The sequence below is a fragment of the Hemicordylus capensis genome, chromosome 5 (assembly GCF_027244095.1).
Source record: "Hemicordylus capensis ecotype Gifberg chromosome 5, rHemCap1.1.pri, whole genome shotgun sequence".
Lineage (NCBI taxonomy): Eukaryota > Metazoa > Chordata > Lepidosauria > Squamata > Cordylidae > Hemicordylus > Hemicordylus capensis.
In genome coordinates this window covers 98572403-98584914 of record NC_069661.1, presented here as the reverse complement: position 1 = coordinate 98584914, position 12512 = coordinate 98572403, and the positions used below count along the sequence as shown (strand labels likewise).

The 12512-nt window shown below is 46.7% G+C and overlaps 1 protein-coding gene across 1 annotated transcript in view; it reads right to left on the bottom strand.

Annotated features, from left to right (window-relative positions):
• The window catches only part of TEC (tec protein tyrosine kinase), a 76621-nt gene extending 65110 nt beyond the window's left edge, over window positions 1–11511 (bottom strand). The window contains exon 1 of the mRNA XM_053254374.1: window positions 10855–11511. The gene's annotated coding sequence lies outside the window, so the exon portion shown is untranslated. The remainder of the gene's footprint in view (window positions 1–10854) is intronic.
• Window positions 11512–12512: the final 1001 nt, after the last annotated feature.

The following is a 12512-nucleotide window of genomic DNA, read 5'->3' as shown; positions in this document are numbered from 1 at the left end:
ATGAAAAGATGAATGATAAAAACAGAAATATTTATAATACGCCATCTATACTATGAGGGTGGGTTGGTGTGTGTGTTGTGTGAAGGGTGGGGTGAGTGGCTGGATGTTTTTGAAACGTTCTGGAAGAGATTTGCTGAAGTGCTCTGACATCATAGACAGGGCAGGCATGCAGATCTCTAGCAGCCCAAGGCTGACTTGCTCTAATACCACACAGCAGGCTAAAGGGCTTAGAGAAAGATGGCTAGAAGAATCAGGGGCCTAGAAAAGAAGTGCCAGGTTAATGGAAGTTTGGGAGTCGTCAAGAAAAGAAAAGGCAACATAAAGCTAGAGGGGGAAATTTGAGAAGATTAAAAAAACTGAGAAAGAAAAAATGCAGAATAGAGAAGTATACTATGTTAAAAGTTATAGGGGATGTCTAAAGTTCATAGATCAGTTGGAAATAAATAACCAGCCAAATCTTTGGGTATAGGCCTCTAGTTTAGCACAGTATATTCTTTATAGTTTATTCAAAATTTAAAAGTGCACTTGTTAGCAGCATATTTAAACATGGATATGCTTATTGTCTAAAGCAGATAACTGAAGACACTTATCCATCTAAACTGCTATTTTGAAGGTTCAAACTATGAAAAACACATCTCTATAACATGAACCAGTAAGGGGCAGGGGAAGACAGTAGCACTGGATTAAATGTAAATACATGTATTGTTGCAAACAAGCATTAGCTTTCGTGGGTACTGATTGACTTCATTAGATGCTGATGGAATAATGGGAGAAAGGTCACTTGAAGGCAAATAAAATATACTAAGGTTCTTAAAGGGACAGGGATAAAGAACACAAGAATGAGGAAAGAACGTAGGTGTTTAGGCAACATCTGAACTTTGTCCATTACTGTGTGTGTTTCCAGCCATTACTGAACTGTTTTAAGAATATCCACAGAACCAACACCACAGTTATGTTTTTTCTAGATGTTTAAAAAACTGCCAAAACATCTGTGTGACTTTTGAGATAACTGATCTGCACCAATAGCTCAATTTCTTAACCTCAAACTGTTCGTGGTGGTGTGGAGAAAATCACTGAATTTGCACTGAAAGCTACTAGATGCAAATGCAGCAATGGAAGGGTGAATGCATAAAGCTAAAGATAAAGGAGCAGGAGAAAGGTTAGGAGAGGGCAGGGCAATCCTGCTGGGAAAGGAGGTTATCTTGGTGGCATATTGTTAATATGTGGAGTTTTTAAAGGCTTGATGAGCACTCTCCCACTGAAGAAATGCAGTCTGTTGGGGTGATAAGCCTTTTACATTTTGTTTACATATTCAGAATAAAAATTGTGGTCACTAATGGTGACATGGGAAGAGGTGACATGCCAATAGCTATCTGTGATGTATTTACAAAGCCACGTTCCATACAGCATTGAATCACAGTGGGTGTGAATTGTCTGGAAATAGGCACGGTTTCCCAACAACTCCGTTTAGCATTTTTACTGTTGGGAAACAGCTATCATTCCAGAAGGATATTACTTTTTCTGTGTCCTGTGCAGGAAGCCATTAACCACTGCACAATCTTAGCATGCAAACTACATTGTCTTGGAAAGCACTATATTGTTTAAGGCTCATGCAGTTATTACAGCCACAACTTGAAGAACACATTAAGTAGTCCAGGCTCTTACCACCATAAGGCAGCTCAGCTGTTTGCACACAAGCAGCTCACCACATGGATCAGGTGATTTTCTCTCAGCAGCAACATGGTGTGAAGAAAAATTACTTGATCTGCAAGGGAAACCATGGAATGCATGGAATGCAAATGGCTCACAACACTGTGATAGCACTGTAAGTGCTATTTGTATAGCCCCTCTGTGAGGTAATTTAATTGCCTTTATGTGGCTGCAATATTTATTTCACTTTAAAAGGTTATATGCTGCTTTTCTCCACAAAGCAGCTACAACAATTTGAAAATAATCAAGCAATTAGTCAGCACTAGAAAATACAGAGCCACAAAGTTTAGAAAGCGTTTGGGAAGGGCTGCCAAAAGGACAAAATATTCAGCCTATGCTGGAAGACTGGCATAGGGTGCCAAGTTTGCCTTGCAATGATAGCATGTATATTGGCCCTCAGGCATGAAGTACATAAACTTTAAGGTTACTGAAAGCTATTCATGCTTAGGGGAAGGTATGGGAAACAGTGAGATTTCAAGCATTTTCTCTTCGGAGTTACAGACAAGGGTCCATAAAGCCACCTGCACCATGGGTGGCACCTGTACATGGGGGCTGCCACTGGAGGGGTGAGTACTTTCTCCCTCCGCCTTCAGGGAGCAGCCTCATTCACCCTTCCCTCAAGGATCAAGAGATCCCTGCAGAGGAGCATTTCAACAGGTGTAGGAGGTTGCCACTGTTAAGGAAAATCGTCAAACTTCCGGGACACACATGGAAGCACTTTGCACACGGTCATAGGTCAGACCTATCCCTGTCACACAAAGTATATGAAAGACATGTAAAGGATGTGCATGTTTTGCCATGCCAGTGCAGTACCTTTGAACTGGAAGATGGAACCACCCTTTAAAGTAAGGGACATCTGGTAATGTGACCCAAATAACTATGCAAAAAGGCATTTTTAAAAGTGGTGATTCTCTCACATTTAGCACGGAGAGAGCAACTGGCCCTATGGAGCCTCAGCACAGCATCTTTCCAGTAGTTGTTGCTTGTGTCTGCCTTACATTTCTTTTAGACTGTGAGCCCTTTGGGGATGGGGAACCATCTTGTTTATTTTTCTGTGTAAAGCACTTTGAGAACTTTTGTTGAAAAGTGGTATATAAATATGTTGTTGTAACTGAACATGTAGCAGCTAAATAAAATAGTGACGCCTTTAAGATATATTACAACTCATTTATCTGAATGCAGCATTAGCATTAGCCATGAGCCTCTAAATTGAAATTTATTATACACTCCCAATTTTTACCATTAGTTTTGTTATTAAATAGACTAATTCCTCAAATGCACCAATGCTGCACTTTTATTAATTCATACAAACCACCTAAACACTTGGTAGGCAGAATATTGAATTTCTTGATTACTTTGTACTATGGGCAAAATTCAGACTAAGTTGATCATGACCAAGCACCACAGAAATAAATGAGACCAATTAGTCACAACTAACTTAAGTCCCATTAGTCTCAATAGTTTCAACTGGACTTAGCTATAACTAATTTAGAGCAGGATCCAGACCATGTCTTGAATTCTGAAAATGTTTATCTATGGAAGTTAGATTTGTATGACTTTCATTTGAGAGAGTCTTAAATCAGCATTTCTTTAAGTAGATTGGTAATGCAAACATCAAATCTATACGAAGTCCAGAAGCAGAACTTTCTTGGCCAAAGTTCATCCTAGAAAAGTACTGCTGGCCCTTCAATTGCCAGTCGAAAAATCAAAGAGATATGGCATTAGCAATTTCTGGCACTTTTGAAGAGAAGAGACTGAACACTGGCAGTGGCTCACAACTCCTCATGCAATACTACTACTTGCTGACCGGCAACCCTAGATTTTCAGGAATATAAATTAAATTTCTTTTTCACATTCTATCCCACATTGGCAACATTACAAATAGTGCAAGAGAGCCTCAAAGGGGTTTCTTGTTCACTCCGTTCAGGCTTACAGGGGTGTGTGAGCCGGCTCTGCTTGACAGGTTCGGAATCAAACCGGATTGGTCACAGCCGGTCCGAGTTCAAACTGAACTGGGTTCGGTTCAAAATGAGCCAGCTTGGAACTCTACTGGTAAAGAGGAATCTGGTGAGGATTCCCCTTTACCACTAATGAACGGACTGGGGGCTTCCCTAAAGACAGAATAGGCAGGAGGGGAGTAAGAAAGTACTTATGAGTGCCACCAGCTGCAGCAGCAGGGGGGCGGTGGCAGGGGTGGGTCCACCACCACTGGCCGCCCCCAGGGTAGGCACTGGCAAGGCAAGTTTGGGCCATTTTAGAGACCTCCACACCTGTACAGAGGCCTGAACCGGGCCCTACCTACTCTGGAGGAGGCCAGCAGGGGTGGGGGGAGCCACCCCTGCCACCACCACCCTGCTGCTGCAGCCAGTGGCACTCATACGTACTTACTCTCCTCCCACCCTCTCTATCTTTAGGGAACCCTCCTCAGGGGCATAGCTAGCCTGCTGGTGGCCCGTGTGCAGCCGCAGCGGGCACCCTGATAGCCCCGCCCCCTGTGTCTGACGTCAGACACAGGGGATAGCCACGCCCCCGCATCTGACATCAGACGCGGGGTGTGTGGCCTGGCTCCTGAATGGAGCCTTGAGGCTACGTTTGGGACTCGGGAGTCAGCTCAGGTGTAACTGCTGAAGGGGCCACGCGGCCCCTTCGGCAGTTAGAAGAAGGCTGGTGCTGTGTTCGCAGCACAGCCCAGGAGCGGCTCTTCCCTGCAGAGAAGAGCCGCTCCTGGGCTGTGTTGCGAACACAGCACCAGTCTTAGCACCACAGTCTTAGCACCACAGCACCAGTTAGGCTGATGCTGCGTTTGCAGTGTGCAGCCAGGAGCACCTCTTCCCTGCCTTTGCAGGGAAGAGCCACTCCTGGCTGGCGCTGCAAACGCAGCACCAGCCTTAGTTTAGTTCCTGAAGGGGCCGCATGCAGTGCAGCCCCCCGCATCTGACGTGATGTCAGACGCAGGGGGCGTGTCGGGGCTGCTCTCGCGGCTCCTGATTGGTCACCGGCCTGAGTTCTTTGAACCGGTTGGCCCAATGGTGGCTCCGCCCCTGACCCTCCTCCACCCATGAATCCTATGACTCACTATGATTCAATCATAGCTTGCAAATCATAGCCTCACTGGATTCCCCTTTACCAGTAGAGCTCCAAGCCCTTTTGAGCCTGCTCAGTTTGAACTTGAACCGGGTCTGGCTCAACAGTGCACAAACCCGGACTGGCCAGGATCAGCTCGAACCCAGTTCAAATTTTAGCCGAACTGGCAAAACTGTTCTGTGCACAACCCTATACACTCCCTTCTTCCCCTTCATGTTCAATCCCTTTTTCGTTTCTGGGTTGCTCTAATGATAGTTTGTTGTGACATCTAAATCAGGCATCTATGGTTAGTACTAGCCTCTTCACATGGTTTGGAACCATGGTTTGAAGTGGGCTTATAAACCATAGTTTGGGGGTTAATGCTAAGTATAGTTGCCTGATTTGGGCATCATAGCAAGCTATGATTACAACAACCAGAAATAAAGAAGGGAGTCAGCACAAGGAGTAGGAGGCAGCTTACAGCATGCTCCTCTTTGGTTTGGAGGATCATCCAAATTCAGAGAATGAGCCCGTTCTCACAATTGCATGAGAGGGCTCAAGTGTCGGCACTGGAGAAGGCAGCAGAAGCTTGCCTTCCCTGCAGACGAACAAATGGGAGTTGCTGGATGTGCGGATCATGCACCCAGATGGTCCATGGCTGTCATGGGCAGTGCAGAGATGCAGGGGGTCAGGACACGTTGTTCCAGCCCACAATCCATGGCGCAAGTGTACAGTGCATTGTGGGGATGCCCCCATTGATGGGTGGGTGCCCATTTTTCAGTTTTTCAGCACAACAAACTTATAGGAGCACTCGCTCCCTTCAATTTGTTTAAGAGGCAGGGTTCCTAGGCAGGTTTGCCAGCAAGGCAGGCACCACCAGGAGCCGCTTGGCTCCCGGTGGTTCTCACGGGGAGCCAAGCCCAGGCTTAGCTGCCCTAGCCCAGTCTTGGCTGCTCATGAGAACAGCCTCAATATTTCATGTGAAATGGGTTAAAGAGTGCTGTAGCAACTCAAAGACTAACTGGCTTACTAGTGGAATATTCCCCACACATATATGTTGTGTGAAATTGCACTTGTACTAGCAATTGCACTTGCAATTTTCCTACACATCTATATTACTTTGTTGGAATCAAAGTCTTTGAAGCTATTCTCACAATCAGTAGAAAGTGGGCTAAGGGAACCTAGCCCGCTTTCTACTGATCGGCAGAACCACTGGGCTCGCAGGTGAGCCCAATGGTTCCAAAGTGGCTAGCCCACCTAATTCCCCCTCTCTTTAAATGAGTGTCCACTCGTGTGCATTTTTGTTGCTTGAGCATTTTTTTGCCATGGTGCACGGCGACACATGAGTAGACCACTGACCAGGAGGCTGCAGCCAGCCTCCTGGACTCAGGGGTCTCTCCAGAATGCTCTGCACACTCACAAGGGGCATCCTGGAACTTCCGTGGGCCAGGCGGCCCCCAATCACTGCAGCCTCCACCGGCTCCATGACAGAGCCGGCAGTCATGTGGGCAGCCAATACAGCCATCCAGGTCTTGGAGGGATAAGCCTGCTCTCCCTGCAGACCCACCAGAAGCTCTTCTCACTGATGATGGGAAGAGCTTCTTTGTCTTTTTGTTGTTGTTGCACCATACCACCTAGGCTATTTTTCTAGAAAAACAGATTTATAGCATGTAGTGATTAGCCACCCCTCCTAGAGAACCAGAAGTGAACCCTGTCCTGATTGACAATCTGGTGAACTCCAGAGCTCAGCCAATCAGCATACCAGGTGGGTGGGACCTAGAGATCCACTGGAAGGAAGAGAAGAGTTCTTTGTTAGAAAAAGCAGGCTGGGAGTGCAGAGAGGAGGACACGTGGTCATGAGAACTGGCTGCAGGAGAATGTCACTTCTGCAGGTCCTGGAAAGCCAGGAGGGCAGGCAGCTTGCATCTAGGATTTGGTGAGTTCAAGACAAAGGAATCCAGGATTTTGGCTTCAGGAAATTTAGTCTAGGGAAAGTTTATTTAGTCACATTTTGCGTTCGACTTTCTGTTTCTTTTGTATGTGCTTTATATATCCCTGATACTGGTCTGTTATTGTTTATCTGCAACATAACTAAGCTAAGAAACACTAACCTATGCCTATCCAGCCAGGGTGTTGCAAAAGACTCTGTAAGTTGTAAATGTGCCTTTGTATTTTCCTACATATCTATTCCTTGCAACTGGGTAACCATGATTTTCAAAGCGTACTGCCCCAACATCATTTGGGGTGCTTTTTGAAGCATTATTGTAACCAACTGAGTATTTTTACCTGTAACTAAAAGCTGAGAAAGCCTCAGACAGAAGCAGTCTGTAGCATTTGAATAAAATTGTTTTTCATTTTGTTATTTTCTTTTACAAGCCTCTCCAAATGGGTGTTTTAACTGAGGAGAACGGGGGGGCTGGAAGGGGGTCTTACTCTGGTGCAAACATGTCTCCCCAGATGTTGAGCAAACTACCAGTTTTCTCACCATGTGTAGGCTTGCACATGGAGGATTTTTGTGTACTTTCCCAATAGCAAGAGAAAGAGCTTCCCTGGGATTCCACCCCATGCGCAGGGAGGGTCAAGCTCTGTTGAACAGAGAGGTGGCGGCGGCAGCCATTTTTTAACCTACCAGAAATACCAGAAGCGTTTTAAGAGTAGCCTTTGCCAGAAAGCTCAGCTGGGATGATTCAGCATTTCTTTCCTTCACATGAGCTTGCTCTTAAGGCTATAATCCACTACAAAGCATGAAAAGGCATTTTCTCTGGCAGTGGCTGTTGCTACTTTGACATGGCATGAAGTGGAAAAAGGGGCTTTGAGATGCTTGATGGTGAAGAACCCAAATCGGATGGGAAGACAACATTTTTGAACAGTGCAGTATCTCATCTTAGGTTTTCATACGCTGCTGCAGCAGCAACAGCTCAGTTAGGTGCAGCAAGATATGGATTCACTAATAAAGGTTGTAAAGACAGTAAGAAACCACATCAAAAAGGAAGTGCTTCTTGAAGTGCCCAAAACATGTTTTCAATGGGCTTGTAAATAGCTACTTGTCTGGTGACCTACAGCTATTTAGAATTTCCATCAGGTGATTAGGCAAAAAAGCATTACAGATGTTTCTTCCCACCCCACCCCACTTTAAATCACAAATGACTGACTTAACTGTGTTGGTTGGTATTGCTAGCAAAAAAAAAAAAAAGTTTTAAAAACGTACAAACTTTTTTTTTTACTATCCTGTCCTTCCAGTCAAATGGGTGACAATTAGATCACAATGCAACAGTGTGAGAATTTGCAAGTGTGCACTTGCACTTCACCCATTATGAGATGTTACTCAGTCAGTATGGTTTATGGACGTGAACTTGGACCCAGAAGCTGAGTCACCAGATTCAGTACTGGGTACACTAGTCCTGAGCCTTTAAAATGGCACTGAACTCTGTTCTGTACAGCTCTCTGGTCATCTGATGGAAATTCGTAATATGGAACAGATGCCACTTCTTCCAGCACACTATTATGACAGAACATTAAAGTCCTATTCAGATATTTAATTTTTTTAAAGAACACCCCTGCTTACAGTTACAGCACCAAAAGTGAGAGGCAAATCCCTTTATAAATATGTATACGCCATCTATCACAAACCTTCAGCTAAGGTACTCCATAGTTAGTGTGTATGTATTTGTGTGTGCGCGCACACAAACACACACACTTAAATGTTACAGTTATGGGACAGGCTACTCCAGTCACTGGCTTACATCCAGACGCAGTTATTCATGAGTAAAGGTAAAGTGTACTGTTGAGTCGGTGTCGGCTCCTGGTGACCACAGAGCCCTGTGTTTTTCTTTGGTAGAATACAGGAGTGGTTTACCATTGCCTCCTTCCACGCAATCTGAGATGAAGCCTTTCAGCATCTTCCTTTATTGCTGCTGCCCGATATAGGTGTTTCCCATAGTCTGGAAACATACCAGTGGGGATTCGAACCAGCAACCTCTGGCTTGCTAGTCAAGTCATTTCTCCTGCTGCACCGTTAGGTGGCTTATTCATGAGTACTCCCTTTGAAACTGATGGGACATGTTTAAAGGTAAAGTGTGCTGTCAACTTGATTTCGACTCCTGGCGCCCACAGAGCCTTGTGGTTGTCTTTGGTAAAATATAGGAGGGGTTTACCGTTGCCATCTTTTGCACAGTATGAGATGATGCCTTTCAGCATCTTCCTATATCTCTGCTGCCTGATATAGTACCAGCGGGGATTTGAACCGGCAACCTTCTGCTTGTTAGTCAAGCAGCTCCCCACTGCGCCACTTAAAGTGGAATGGGACAAGTTTACAGTCCTATTAATTTCATGGGAGCTCTCAGTGCTAATTTTCTGAAGCCTGTCAGGCTGAGGGGAGGGATACACTGAGTTTCAATATGTAGTCAGCCAATCAGGAGCAGTGGAGGAAAGTCCCCACCCTCCTCCCTCACTTCTACAGTAGGCATATAGCTGAAGACACATTGGCTTCAAGCTAACAATCCTCAGATGGAGAACAAATACTGTGTCTGCAGCATAGGGAGGCAGGAGGGCTTTGAGAACCTCTGGGAGCCTTTCAAGTACCCCTAGGGGTACTAGTAACCCCTGTTGGGAACCCCTCCCCAGTGGATAGAGGGAACAGAAGACATGCAAAGAAAGTTTACCAGAGACGGACAGTTCTTCTTTTCTGGTATCTACAGTATGTTGGTAAATCACTGTACCTGTTTTGCCTTTGGGGAATGCCTTTCAAAAACTGTGTTAGTGTGTACACATGTGTTCTAAAATTCTTCAAGTTGCAGCTGCCGTTCCTAAGTTTCTAAGTCAGTGGTTCTTAACCTGGGGTCCATGGACATCTTTTGCTACAGAGAATTTAATTTGCTTCCTGGCAAGCCACAATTAACTTTCTGAAAATAACTATCCTGACCTCCAACCCAACCCCACTAATTTTTACTGGAATCTTATGAAAATATATTATGTTGGGAGGGGTGGGAGTTCATGAGTGATAATTGAGATGGTGGGGTGCATATGTAAAAAAGGTTAAGAATGCCTCCTCCAAGTTAAATCTCTGAAAGAGGGTAGTGGCAGTAGTGAAGCTTTTTGACCCTAGTGTGCTTGCACGTAAATGTATGAACATAGTTCCAAAATGCAACTGCTTCACTTCCACTCAGCCCCCTTATAAATCCCAAATGTTGATTTTTGTGCAGCAGTAATTCAATATAAAATACAATCAGAACTATTATGATATTAAATATTCTACTAAACATTACCAAGGAAAACTCTATGATCAGTTTAGTAGCACACCCGACTTCAGAAGCCAGTGCAGGGTAGGTATATTGTTTGAAGATTCAGTGTACTGCAGGTGAACAACTACACTCAGCAGCGTGGTGTGAAAGCAGCCCACACTTCCTTGGTGTGAAAATAGGCAGAATGAGTATAGAAGAGCATGTCCTTTCTTTTTTCTTTTCTTTTCTTTTTTTTTGTTTCCTTTGTGTGGCAGGAGAAACTTCCACGAGGCAGGTGGTACATGTCAGCTACTACTACACCTCTCTTAAGTTTGTTATACCCCTTTTAGAGAAAGGCAACAATTTATTTATTTATCTGTTAAATTTTTATACTGCCTTTCATTAAGAAATCCCAAGGCAGTTTACCAACATTAAAAACAATATGAGACTATAAACATTACACAATAAAAATATTAAAATAGAATGTTCTAAAAATAGAAATCTAATTAAAAGTTTTAAAAACTTACAGTATAGCCATATAGCGGTTATATATGGTAAAGTGGTACCAGTTTAGTGGTAGAGCACATATTTTGCCTGCACAAGATCCAGGTTTTGACCCTGGCACTTAATCAACCAATCTCCAATTTTAAACATGCGAAATAGCAGGTGCTAGGAAATATCTCCATCTCAGACTTCCGAGAGCGGGTGCCCCTCAGAGCAGATGTTGGGCCAGATAAACCAATAGTCTGATTTAAAAGGAGGCAGCTTTATGTGCAACACAAATCTCTTCTTTTCAGATCACAACACCAGGAGGAGGCTGCAAAAGGGAAGATGCCAAGAGCAGCTGCTGCTTTCTCCTTACCTGCGGTTAGCTCTGGAGAGCTGAAGGGCGCTGGAGCGGGAGCTGGAATTGCTTTAACTATTCTTTCCTGACACAGGCAAACCGCTCCGTGCGTGGGATTAGCGAGTTCTGTGCTGCTGAGTCCACAGGGGCGACAGCACCAGCCTTCTTCGCCGCCGTCTCCGTCCTTCTGTGTGAGGTCGGCAAGAGGCGGCCTTTCTCGCCCTCTCTGGGCGCCCGCCTTCCGCAAAGTTGTTTTCCGTGTAAGGAGGAGGTTGGTTCAAAGGCTTATTGCAGTAAAGGAAAAAGGAACTGCAGCGCGGCGGCAGCCAGTTCTTTGCTTGCTGTTCAGGGAGATGGGGGTGGGGGTGGGGGGTGCGGGACCACAGCGGCGCAGACACGGAGCGGGAGGCCCCCGGCCACTTCGCGCGCACAGATCCCTTCCTGGAGTTTTCTCCCTACCACCGCGCATACGTCCCAACATGCCCCTATTTTCCCATTCAGGTGAATGGGAAAACAGGGACATGTTGGCAAGTATGCCACCACCGTCGCTGGCCGGCTTGCGGCTCCGCCCTCCAACTCAGGCGGCCCCACACACGGCACGTTCTGGCTTGTCAAGAAGAACCTGCCGTGGGGCTTGGCTGTGTTGGATGGCAACAGCTTGGACAAGCGGGAGTTCATGGCCCGCGTGGGACATCTGCACGCCACCCGCCCCCAGCAGCTGCCCTCGGATTCAGCCAGCCCCGTGATGTGATCTCGCACGCCCCAGAGGTTCAACCAAGTTGGAGGGAGCTGCTGTGGCCGGCAAAAGCCACAGTTCTCCCGACTGATAGTGGCGGTAAATATCTGAGCCGCCGCCACCACAGCCGCTTCTGCCCGCTGCAACAGCCGCCCTCTCCAAGCAAGACCCGCAGCACAGTCAGTGTATTCTCTGCTTTGCTGCTGAGAAGAGCTCGCCGGGAGACTCGGGCAAGGTGGTGGTGGACAGCAGCAGGCGGAAGTCGCTCCAGGAAATAGCTCAAGACACCGAAGAGAGCAAAGCAGCACGCTGCGGAGGGCCGCGGCTGCGACAGGAGGACAGGAGCCGGCCGCGCTCCAGGCAGGCGGTGGTGGGGAGAGACTCTCAATGCCATCACACACACCGCTAGTGGAGCACAGCTCCACACACAGCCGCCCTCCAACTGGTATGCCGAGCAGAGTCCCCCCCCCCCCCCCAGCCACGGGGACGGCTGAGCTGGAGGGCGACCGCTGCTACAGGGGGAAGTCGCTCACACAGTCAGTCGGCCTGCGGAGGGGGAGATTTCCATTATGCTGGCGGAGTACAGCTCCTGCCTGCTGCCGCCCCCCAACTCAGCCAGCCCTGTGGTACGCTCTGGTTGGTTTGGTGAGAAGAGTACGCCATGGGACTTGGCCAAGTTGGAGGGCAGCTGCTGCAACAAGCAGGAGGCCACACTCCAGGCGGTAGCCGTGGAGATATCCTTGCTCCTGCCACCTACAGCGGCCCAGCCAAGTTGGAGGGCAGCCACTGTGACAGGTGGGAGCCCCACTCCAGGCCAGTGGTAGAAACGATTCATGCCACCACTGCTGCAGAGCGCTGCAGCCACCTTTAATTTAGCCAGCCCCATGGTCACTAACACATAGGAACATAGGAGGAAGCTGCCATGTACTGAGTCAGACCA